Consider the following 12203-nt stretch of genomic DNA (forward strand, 5'->3'; position numbering starts at 1 on the left):
TACTTAGGACGCTTGCATTCCACAGCAGGGAAAAAACCAACAAGACAATTACAGACAGTGATATGTACTTTGAAATCAGTAATATTAACAGGAAACTCTGATATACCTATTATTATTCACAAAGCACTATTCTCAAAGCTTTCCCTGAATTAATTAATTTAATCCTCATAATAACCCTATCAGGTTGGTACTCTTATTATCCCAATTCTACAAATGAGGAAAGTGAGGCAGAGAAAGACTAATCAGCTTGCCCAAGGTTGTTAAGACGACTGAGTGGTAGAGTTAGAATCTGAATTCAGATACTCTGGTTCTAGGGCCCATACTATTAGCCACTCCCTATATATACTGCTTCTAGAAATGAAGAGATATGACAGAAAGTAACTACTTGGGGGAAGCCAACTAGTTATAGGAGCGGTCAGGGAAAAGGTTAGGGTTGTGATAACTGAAATAGTTATGACACAACACAATGAAGGTGTAGGTGGTGCTTGCTACCTACGACATAGGAAATATCTGAGGGGAGAAAAAAAAGATTTAGTGCAGAACAATGATTTCAGTAATGAACAAAGTAAGTTTAAGGTAACTTCGGGACATTCAGGTAGAGAGATCTAACAGGATATCGAATGACCTGGAGCTAAGGAGAAAAGGCAGGGCTGGTGTTACTTATTTGGGTAGAATAATTGTATAGATGGAAGCCCTGAATTATCAACATAGAAGAAACTGAGAAGGAGTCACCAAGACAGACAAGAAGTAGGCTTAGCATAGAATCCCCAGGGCACAACAAACCCTTAAAGAGATAAGTAGGGAGGTGGAGGAACAAAAAGTCTACCAGATTTGTCAACGAAGTTGGCACAAGATGCAAAGCTAATGCAAGACTGTCAGCATGGAAAGTGTGTAGGCCAAAGAGAAGCCAGAAAAGAAAGGAGAGAGATAGAGGTGAGAGGTTTAAGAGGAAAAAAGAGTAAGAATGAGAAAGAAAATCTGAAGTGGAAAGAAAGAAAAAAAAAAAAGTGGGGTCAGAAGCACAAATAGAAGACATAGACCTTAAAAGTATTCATTGTCGGGGTGCCTGGGTGGCTCAGTGGGTTAAAGCCTCTGCCTTTGGCTCAGGTCATGATCCCAGGGTCCTGGGATCGAGCCCTGCATTGGGCTCTCTGCCTGGCAGGGAGCCTGCTTCCTTCTCTCTCTTCACCTGCTTCTCTGCCTACTTATGATCTCCATCTGTCAAGTAAATAAATAAGTAAATAAATAAATAAAAGTATTCATTGTCTTGAGAAACTGAACGGAATATGGCAGGAAACTGAGGGAATTCATATCGAATAAATACCTTTTCTATTTTACCCAGAACACTACTTGATGGAAGTCAGGAAGTTGAGATGGCTGTAGGGGTTGGGGAGAACCGGGGGTGCAGATAAATCTTGGAATGAGTCTCTAAGGAGACGTTCATTACAGCTGACACTTACATCCAGGACCATTTAGGCACAGTTCTTCAGAAGTCTGTAGACTATAAGAATTAGGGTTCTATAATTCTGTAACTGAGGTCAGTGTAATGGGAGTGATTTAAATGAGATAGTTCAGGTGCAGTTCGGCTATAGAATAGGTCAAATGCCTTTCACAACCATTCCATATCTGACTTTTTATCACTGTGTAGTACAGTGCTTAAGAAACCTAATAATGCCAGGGGTGCTTGGGTGGCTTAGTTGGAGAAGTGTCTGACTCTTAATTTTGGCTCAGGTCATGATCTAATAAGGGTTGTATGGCTTAGAGGGGGGACCCTGCTTTTTTCTCTGTCTTCCTCTGCCCCTCCCCAAGCCCATGCATGCTCCCTCTCTCTCTAAAAAATAAATAAAATCTTAAAAAGAAATCAAATCAAAACAAAACCAAGTCAAAAGGTAAAAAGTTAGAAATTAGGAGAGCTAGAGTACTAAAAGAATTCTACATGTATCTTTAGGTAGCAGTGGTCCTAGTTTGAGCCAAAGCAGAAGCTAAAGGGAATGTTTTCATTTGTGAACCAAAGGAGCAGAGAAATAGGAGATAAAAAGCTTATTTTTTAAAAAGATTTTATTAGATACAGAAAGAGAGAGATCACAAGTAGGCAGAGAGGCAGGCAGAGAGAGAGGGGGAAGCAGGCTTCCCGCTGAGCAGAGGGGGCCTGATGTGGGGCTCAATCCTAGAACCCTGAGATCATGACTTGAGCCAAAGGTAGAGGCTTAACCCACTGAGCCACCCAGGTGCCCCCCAAAACCTTTATGATACTCAGGTGATGGAGCCCAGAACAGAAGACTCTAGGGGCTATGGTACCCTGAAAACTAATGCTGGATGCTCTAGGAGATGCAACCTTGGGCAGGGACATGAGCAAATTTATGACAAGTACTATCAAAACTGGTAGTGTGGCAGAGAAAGACAAAATCAGAATAGTATACAAGAGCTGTTCAGGAGTTCCCAGGAGGTAACTTGGAGAATCCCAGGGTAACCTGGCAAGATTCTAAAGGCACTGAGATATTGGGAGATGAAGGCAAGAGACAATGCAATAAAATGAGGGCCATCAATGTCACTCCATTCTTGAAGTGTTTATTAACTACCTCTTAATACAGTGCTAGTGAGGATAAAATGTCTTTTGCCTTAATTCTAAACCCATCACAGTCCTGAATTAGACTGGGAGCTCCCTACTTTTGTGTTAAATGTAGGATTGCAATAGATCAAGTTCTAATAAGCTCTTTTGACACCTAACAAAAACTCTTTTAAAGACTACAAAGAGAAAGAAAGACTGGTCTTACCATCTGATCATGCTTTGGGAAATTAACCACGAATATTTAAAGGTATAGACTCCTGGAAACTGAGCACAGATAATGAGGATGAGAGAAGAACTTAAGATAATGGGCATGTAAGGAGAGAGAACATAGATTTTTATTTCATATTGAGTTTAAATGATTATAGTTCATTCTTTAAATAGTATATTATCTACTCAGAGATGCTTCTAAGCAATGGAACTGGTTAGAGGGAACTGGCTGGAGGGAGAAATATCAATGTATTCAGACTTGACCTCAAGTTTTTTCTTCTAAATAATGAGAAAACCACCTAAGTAAGTTATTTACCTAGTACAGAACATCAAGCAATATTGCTAGAGAGTAAAATATTGTATAATGGAGAATTTGGCTGGCCTTTGTCCTTGGTTCCTGGGAGGTAGCTTCTAAATCCTTGCTATGGGAGTATCTGTTACTGATGGTGTGTCTTGATAGTTCACCCTAATGAGCTGCTCATGGTAGGCCCCAAAGTGGGTTTATGCTAATGAATGATCTAGGATGGGGACAGTCACACCGGGAAGACTAACTAGGTAATTAGCAAGTTGGGGTTTTGAGCCATGCGATATCTGCATGACTGCTTAGAAGACAAGGGTGGGGTGGGAGTTTTGAGTTCAACTACATGGCCAATGGTTCATCTTTCATTTAACAGAGCTCCAATAAAAACTATGAATCCTGAAGCCTGGGCGAGAGTCCCTGGACTGCAATATTCTACATATCAGCACATACCACTGAATGCGAAGATAATGCATCCTAACTCCACAGAAAGAGGACAAGGGAAACTCTGCATTTGGGATCCTCCTAATCTGGCCCTTTGTGTCTTTCCTTTGGTGCTGATTCCATCCTTTATAATAGAACTACAATTTTAAGTACAGCACCTTCCTGAGTTCTTTAAGTTGTTCTAGTAAATTATCAGTTCTGAGAGGGTAACAGGAAACTTCACAGCGAACCGGTCAGAAATGAGGATGGCTTGTGTCTGAAGCGGAGATTTGTAGGTGAAGTTAAGTGCAACTCTGGGTTAGCTGGTATAAGAAGTCATTGCAATTATCAATCTTTTGCATTGTCTAGTCTCACACATTACATTCCTTACTAAATTTTTTTGTGATGGTTTCACAGCGTATCTGTAGTATATAGCTCATGAATAAAAGTGAGCATCATCATGAACATAATCCCAGTTTCTTTACTCAACCATTTGTAATGCCATCAATGAGAAGGTATAGACTCTCCACAGACTGTGCCAAGTGCTAGGCTATCCCATAAGAAACCTTTATAGTCTTTGTGGTATTTTAGCTAGACTGTGATATGATGTTCCCTCTATTCATTCAAAATTCTATTTCACTTGGTATTTTTTTTCTCTGTAGAACTAATATAACTAAATGAATTTACCTCCATGTACTTTTTAGCCATGACTAGCATTTCACTTTTATCAAAAGATCACAATGAAAATTCTTTGAAGGCCTTAGAAGTATTAAGCTCTGTCATCAAAGAGTCTTAGTAAAACTCATGCTGGGCTTCTGGAACATGTATCTAATCCACCCAAAGTTTCTTTGATGGCTTAATATATTTCATCAACATGTGAAACTTCATATTCTCTCTAGCATTTGAATCAGTAGACCTAACAACCCATTTCTTTCTTACACAAAATCTGTTTCCTTTATAGGATTTTAATTTAGGTTACACTTGGCAGAATTCTGTTTTATAACTACTAATATGTCACCCTTCACTTCTTCAACTGCCAACTACATTCTTTCTAACAAAGGATCACATCCCTCTTTCAAGAAAGCACCTAGGGATTATGTTCGGAGGGAAAAAAAAGAGCTCAAAAATGTTTTATTTCTTCTTTTGGTCAAAGAACATTTCATGGTCAGTAAAAATAGCTTAAAAACAGCTTGAGGTAGAACAGGTGTTGTCTTTCAGTTGCCCTCATCTACCTTTAGACTCTACAAAAGGCTGTGTACAACAAAGTGCAAATATTTTTATAGTTTGAGGATGCTGCTACTAGGCATGAGTGAACACTGCTGAGACCTTCATGGTCTCTAGCATTCATACTATACACCTAACTTGCACAATGAGCAGATAAAATTTCTCTTTAAAATACCCAAGGTTCTGTCCAATTTAATTGGTTCAACTGCCTATGGCTTTGCACACAATGAATAAATTCAGAGTCTAATACATTTCAGATCTAATTTTTTAAGGACTTTCGTTCATTATTGCCTAGCCATGTCCACCACATCAAATTGTTTTAGTAGTTATTAATATATAATAAATTTCTTGCTCTCTTTACAACTGTCTCATTGGAGCTCAATGGAGGCATGCAGTCTTCAATTATTTTGGCATTTATTTTAGATATATTAAAAAAGTTGTGGTTTAAGAAGCACTTTGAAAGTACTGATGAAAGAAAACATTCTGCTGTATCTCTCTGGTGATCCCGTATTGTAGTCTGACATCAGATGTATATGGTAATAAGTCATTGCATATGTTCAAACTACTTGAAAAAAAACTACAAATGATTTTTGTGGAAGTGCCTGCTGCTGGAGGAAATCATTACACCCTTCTAAGCATTTGAAGATAAAGAGAAAATGTTAAATCCACACAGATTGAGTAGTGATTTATAGACACCATAAAGCAGTAATTCTTAATTATTTTTAGACCATGAAAGGATCCTCTTGAGAGTCCTATTAAATCCAACAACCCTCTCTGTAGAAATGTAGCACTCATACTCGTGTATGTTCAGAGACATTTTTGCATGTGCTTCTCAGGGTTTCTTAGCTCTCCAGAAGCATATACATGAATCCTAGCTAGCAATTCTTATATTTTACATGTAATATTTTTATATGCGTGTTATACATAAAATATAGAATATATATTCTATGTAAATACATATTCTAAAATATTCTATCTATAAATAAGTACATATATTCTAAAATATAGAATATGAATTTATATATATATATAATTGCATACACACATTTCCCCTCCCTTCATTTGCCCTTCCGCTCCCCCAAACCTTGCTCTGGTCAAACGAGAAGGTGGGGCTGGATCAAGAGACATTAACTGGGCTTCAGGCTTCCCTCTGGTCACCAAAGCACATCTGTACAACTCTATGGCTTAGAGGATCTCAGTCTAAAAAAATAAAAATCACTGTATTAACTTTATTAAAGATAACCTATATCAATTAGAATAAGCGTTGGTCAGCCAGAGAGGTGTGATGAGAGGGTTTACAAAGACAATGACTTTTCTGTCCTATTTCACTCCCACCCCACAGGACCAGGAGTCTGATTTAACAGCATAGAAGCAAACTATAAGAAGCAGGGCAGGAATCAAAAGAAGGTAGCAATGGCAAGTACTACATAAATTTTAGAGGAGGGATACATATGAAAATGACATTTAACTCTGTTCTGAAAAGATTCACAGCTTTCTTTGCTTTTTAAACATATATAGTTTGTTAACTGTGAATTTTTCTTCCCTGATAGTTCTATACTAGTTATCATGAAACCATGATGCTATTTGAGATATACTATGCCTTCATCAAACTGCTGTCTCAATCTGCTTTTACAAAACTAAGCAAACACAGTATAATGGCAGTTGCTAGGTTTGTGATTATGTAAACAGGTAAATGATAAGTGAATTTTTGTTCTTCAGAATATTTTTAAAAACTGAGACACTAAAAACAAAATCTTGAGGAAAACATTTAAAAAAATCCTGAAAATTTTAAAAACACACAAGGGAACTCTGTGTACGATTTTTGCTGTTTCCTATAAATCTATAATTATTTCAAAGTAAAAAGTTAAAAATGAAAGAAAAAAATCCCAACATATGTCCAAGTAACAGTTTTGGAAAATATAGGATGGTATAAAAAAAGCCATACAGGTATAAAAAAATAAGTTTATCATAACCTGGAACACCATTATGAGATGGGATATTGTCTTAATTATCTTGAAAAGTAATTTTAAAACTGCTTTCCAAAAATCTTGAAAAATACAAAAATTAAGAGAAAAAGCTTTCCCTTTAACAGTGTAAACATGTATCTTTGGAAGGCAAAACATTTTAATGATAATTTCAATATGTGATCTTTTCAATCCACTTGTAAGGCCTGAAACATAAGTTTCTAAAAATACAGAAATTGAGACAAAGGGTAAATATCTGTTTATTTAAAATATATTTGATTATTTACCCATTAATATCTTTTAGAAAGCAGAGTTTAATTAACATAAATTAAAATGCAACTAGTAACTTATTAATTAACCAAAAAAATTTAAAGTCAAGTGCAGATCTGGTTCTAATGAAAAGGAAAAACTGTATGACAATGAAATTTACAAAGTACATGTGTGTGAGTAAAGCTTGGACAGGAAAGATAGAAAAAGATCTTGACGGTAGGGTGGAAAAGTGAGCAAAATGCCAAGAGAGGGAGGGAGGGACACAGAAAGAGAAGGTCAGTCAGGAAGACCGGGAGAGACAGAAATAGGGTCAGAGAGCCAGGCAGGGAGAAGGTGAGGCACGTAAGAGTAAGAAGATGGTAAGCGAGGAAGAAGGAAGGGGTAGAGGAGAGGGCAGACAGAAAGATGGAGGGGGGAAGGGGCACACTCAGAACCAGAGACAAAGGCAGAGGGAGAGACAGAAACAAACATAAAGGGAGAAAAGGGATAGACAGAGAAAAAGAGGGAGCTACAGAGATAGCTAGACAGGGACATGGAGGCAAAAACAGAGAGGGAGATAAGGAAGAGGGAGAGTCAGAGGAGCAGAAAAGGAAAGAAAAACAGGGAGAGAGACCCTGAGATACAAGATAGATGGAGAGAAAGGGACAGAGACTGAGACAAACTGGAAAAGACCAGTGGGCTAGGGGAAGAAAAGAGGGAGAGAGAAGGGAGAGAGAGGAAGAGACACTCAGAAAGTCAGTCTCTCTCTCTCTCTCTCACACACACACACACACACACACACACACACACACGGGTGGGGCAGGGGAAGGCAGAGAGAGATGCAACCAGAAACCTAAGGGGGAAAAAAAAATAAAAAAGAGGAAAGGTATAAAAAAATGTAGAATGTGAAAAAGATGGGTGAAAACAGTTGTAGACAAGATTCAGAGTACCTGCTGTGTAATTTTTTTCTTTTCTATTTCTCAACATAGAACTTCAAAGAAACCCTGAAGCTTAAAAGAGAAATGATGAAATCCTCCTGGCATTAGGTTGAAATAATGTATCAGATAAAAGACCCTAATTTTATTAATAGCTATTAATATATTCATGATCCTAATTACTTACACAGTTAGGAATGAGAAAGAAACAAAAGAAAGAAGTAATGATATTCAGCACTGATAACAGGCAATTTAGTGATTTTCTTCCTGTTTCCTCTAAAAGAGATGAGTTATTTCTCAGGATCAAAATTACTTTCATATGGGGAGGGGGTTTGAAAATAGCACAGCAATTTCATATGCTGGTAAAATTTTGGCTAATTCTAGGTGAAAAGGGAGCAAACTCTCAAAAACCTTTCAAACGAGCCAGTTACACACTAATAGACATATTGTAGTCATGTCACTGTATCTTACCTATATGGTAAGAGTCCTGTTTTGAAGAATTACAAAATTTGAAGGTAAATGTCAAAATTTTTAGACAGTATGACTAGAAATAAGATAGTTCTTAAAAATTACAGAGTTTTATTAGCTCTTTTGCAATGTGGTATGATCATGCTAATCATAGCAATGACATTGCTATGTATCTAGGTAGTGCCCTGTTATAAGCGCTTTAAAAATTATTCTACCTCTTCCCCCAAGAAGGATATAAAAAATTAACATTAGCTTTGAAAGTTAAGGTTCTTAGTTTCTTAATTTTCAAAAGAGGAGTCTCATCTACACTGCATTTATTCCACAAATAAATTTTTAAGATTCAACAAGCCATAAGCATATCTATTCATGAAGAACTTGAAAGAGAAATCATTTCTCCAACTGCTATACACAAATAATAAGGAGCATACAGGTAAACTGTTCAATCAATACAGCACAAAGAGTTATCACAATTTGGGGTAGGGAAGGAAAAACTTGTCCTCAGCTAAGAAGTAAATGAATCCTACTACTCATTCTATCAACCTAAACAAATCCACCTTTGCAAAAATAAGCAAAAACCATTTTTAAAACATGCTGTCATTTTGGACATGGTAAGGATTTTACCACACATGCCCCTTAGCAAAATTATGGCTCTAAGTGACATGAAGAATAACTTCACAGATTTGATTACCTTTTGTACACATTTAGCAAATAAACAAAGAGTCACATACATACCTTCATTGTACTGGCATTCGCTTCATCATAGAGAGTGAATGAAGATGTATTTTCCATAGTATCTGTAAACTGATGCTCTGCATTGCTCCTCTACAGAGCTCACCGCACACACAGACAGCTGATTAGTCAGGCATTGGGAAAGCGCTGCTTTAGAGCAGTCTAAAGCACTTGCCGAGGACTCAGAGACAATAGAAAGTCAACAGCTGTATGTTGTGATGTCAGTAACACTCTAGCCAGTCACCACCAAGAATATCTGAAATGCATCAGAAGCTATATTGAGCTCTTCATTAGCAATTCAGGAGCAATGATGCAAAAGCCCATGAAACTGTGAATGTGCAAAGGCTGTCAGGATATTTGAGATTTCTCGCTCTTAAAATTTTTTGCACACTGATTCCTGACCTCACACTGGTGAAAAAAGTTAAGATAATTATCTTCTTCTCAAATTCCCTAAAACAAAATGTATAGAATCTAGGCGTGGTTAATACATCAGGTTTTTAATAACTCTCTTTGACACTTTTAGTATTATTAGCAAAAAGTCTATAAAAAAAAAAAAACAAAGACAATCTGCCTACGAAAGCTGACATCCCATGATTATTTTGCATCTTCATACTGACTTAATTGTCACAAAGGAAGAAAATGCAATTAAGAGCATAATTCCTTATTTGTTAACTTGTTTTTGCTAAAATTAAAATGAGCTCGCTTATTCTGGCAAGAGCATTACTTCTTCACACCAACAGATGGAGACAGCAAAAGAACTGAGATCAGAGGACAATTCTGCCTTGTGTCAGATGCTTGTTGTCTGGATGAGCTCAAGTGGTCGTCTTATAAGAAAAGGAATGAACCGAAACCAAGTTAAAAACAAAAACAAAAAACAACAAAAAATACACAACTTATTAAACATTCAACAACTAGGAGCAGACACACAAAATGAAGAAAACAGACAACCAACTGTGTCTGTTGGGTAAAACACCAAATAAGCAGACAAGTGTGTTTTTTAAATTCTAACCATTGATTTCTCTGATAGCTGGGTAATGCACATGCTTGTTTCCCATTCGGCGAAACAAAGATCATACTTTCTGAAAGCACACAGGAATCTTGTATGGATCCTAATCAGACAAAGCTTATACATTACTTGTACTATTGGAAGAAAAATGTATCCCACCAAGCAGACATACTGCTTTTTCTGCCACTAAAAGATTAAGTCTTAAAGAATTGATAAACCCTTACAGCCTAACAGATCATCAGTGCATAATATATTAACTAGCAAACAGCAAAATAAAGACACTGACTTTTTAACTTGGAAATATTATTCCTCTCTCAAAAATAGGCTCTATTTCAGCCCTATAAGTAACTTAATATAGATTTAAATCCACAAAACCCTTTCTAACTATACAAACAACAAAGGTGGTAACAGCAGCTATTATCAGTGATTTTTGACTGAGAGGTTTCACGTTAATTTAAAGTTCCTCAAAATACCTACCTCCCTAGATTACAATCCTTACCATGCCCTGTACTTTTCAGTATTTAGATGTGTTCAGAGGTAAAAATCAAGCCTGAATATCCCAAAACAAATATCCAAGTTTCTGACTTTTCCTTATATGGTTACTGCTTTTATCAAAGGGTACAAATGATTTTTTTCTCAGAATCTGTTACATATGAGAAACATAAATTCAAGGCAGCTTTTCTTAAAAACCATAATAAAGGCTTTTGTTATGAAAGAGATGGATACACTAAAATGAATAATGATGAAGGAACCTACTGTTATTGTAGCAAAAATTAAAAAGAGTATCCCTACTAGTCAGATGGGTCAGGATAAATCCACTTGTATATCGGGATGATAATGTTTCACATGATTCTATGTTCTCTTTGAACTTTGGACGTTTTTAGGCCTTCTAAATTCAAGGAATTTTGAATTAGTGAAAAATCGTAACTAAAAAATTTTAAAATGTAGTTATACTACTGTCAAGTAGATTCTGAAGGGAAAGGACTTAGATGTTAACAGTGAACTCCATGGATAATGAACATTTCATTTAGGAACAATCTACACCTAGCCAATAAGACACAGAGCCTTCAATATTCCTTTTGGATACTATACCATTAATAACCATTAATGGATGCTATTAGAATTAATTAGTAGGTCGCTTTGTCTGCACCCTTTAAGTGTTCCATACAAATAAACAGTGAAACAGATTTGGAAAGGTTTCTTATAATGTCTTGGAAATGTGCTTAAAACATGCCAACAAGGTCAGGTAACAAAAGAAAACTTTCAAGAATAAATCCTCAGTAAAAGAGAATGAATTAAAAAATTTCATTTTTTGCTTAATCTCAAATTTCATACTGTACTTCTCAGAATGCTCAGTAATGTCCTCTGTAAAAACTGAAGCACACTGCCTCTATTAACATAGTGTTTAACTGTAGTTATGAGGTGAAAACTTAATTCCCAACCGAATTATAGGAACTAGGGCAACTATGGGACTAATAACAGAAATTTAATTGTCTAAATCTAATTACTGACATTCCCGATAAACTTTCTTAACTTTTTAGTGCCTTAGCTCTCACCTGACTTTTTAAGTCAAAAACAACATTTGAATCTAGTTCTCTCACGTATTTCCCAACATTGTTAATAAAAAGAGCAAATAATTACCATAAGGGACATCTTATGTCTAAACTATTTTTTTTTTTTAGAAAGTTAACATTTTCTTATAAGAAGAAAATCAGTATTTTGCAATTAGTAATGCAGTAAGATTCTGGCAAGTGTCAGAAATATATGACACAACCTACTGGGTGAAAGATAGTTACTAGACAAGATATTCTTCAGTTTATGATAACTTTTAATTACAAAGAGTAAAAGGTATGTTTACAACCTGTAGACTCTACCTTAACCAAGTGATCAAACTTAACATCACCCATAACAGGACAGACAAACATTATAGGCCTCCTGATGTAATGTAGTAGGGGACAAAAATAACCACCTATGTAATATTACTCTGAAAATACATAATCTGAACCCAGTCATGAGCAAACAATCTGACAAATTTATACTGTGGACCATTCTACAAGACAGCCAGCTTAAACTCTTCATATATCAGTATTGTGAAAAAATATGCAAACTTATGAAAGACTAGAGAGAGATG

The 12203-nt window shown here is 36.3% G+C and overlaps 1 protein-coding gene across 8 annotated transcripts in view; it reads right to left on the bottom strand.

Moving 5' to 3' along the window:
* R3HDM1 (R3H domain containing 1) overlaps positions 1-9311 on the bottom strand; it is a 150218-nt gene extending 140907 nt beyond the window's left edge. For 4 of the 8 annotated variants that reach the window (XM_044242575.1, XM_044242576.1, XM_044242574.1 and 1 more), the window contains exon 1: positions 9070-9310. The gene's annotated coding sequence lies outside the window, so the exon portion shown is untranslated. Of the gene's footprint in view, positions 1-9069 lie in introns of all 8 variants that reach the window. The other 4 variants (XM_044242577.1, XM_044242573.1, XM_044242572.1 and 1 more) reach the window with 3 other exon arrangements.
* Between the last annotated feature and the right edge of the window lie 2892 nt (positions 9312-12203).

This window comes from Neovison vison, chromosome 3 (assembly GCF_020171115.1).
Source record: "Neovison vison isolate M4711 chromosome 3, ASM_NN_V1, whole genome shotgun sequence".
Taxonomy (NCBI): domain Eukaryota; kingdom Metazoa; phylum Chordata; class Mammalia; order Carnivora; family Mustelidae; genus Neogale; species Neogale vison.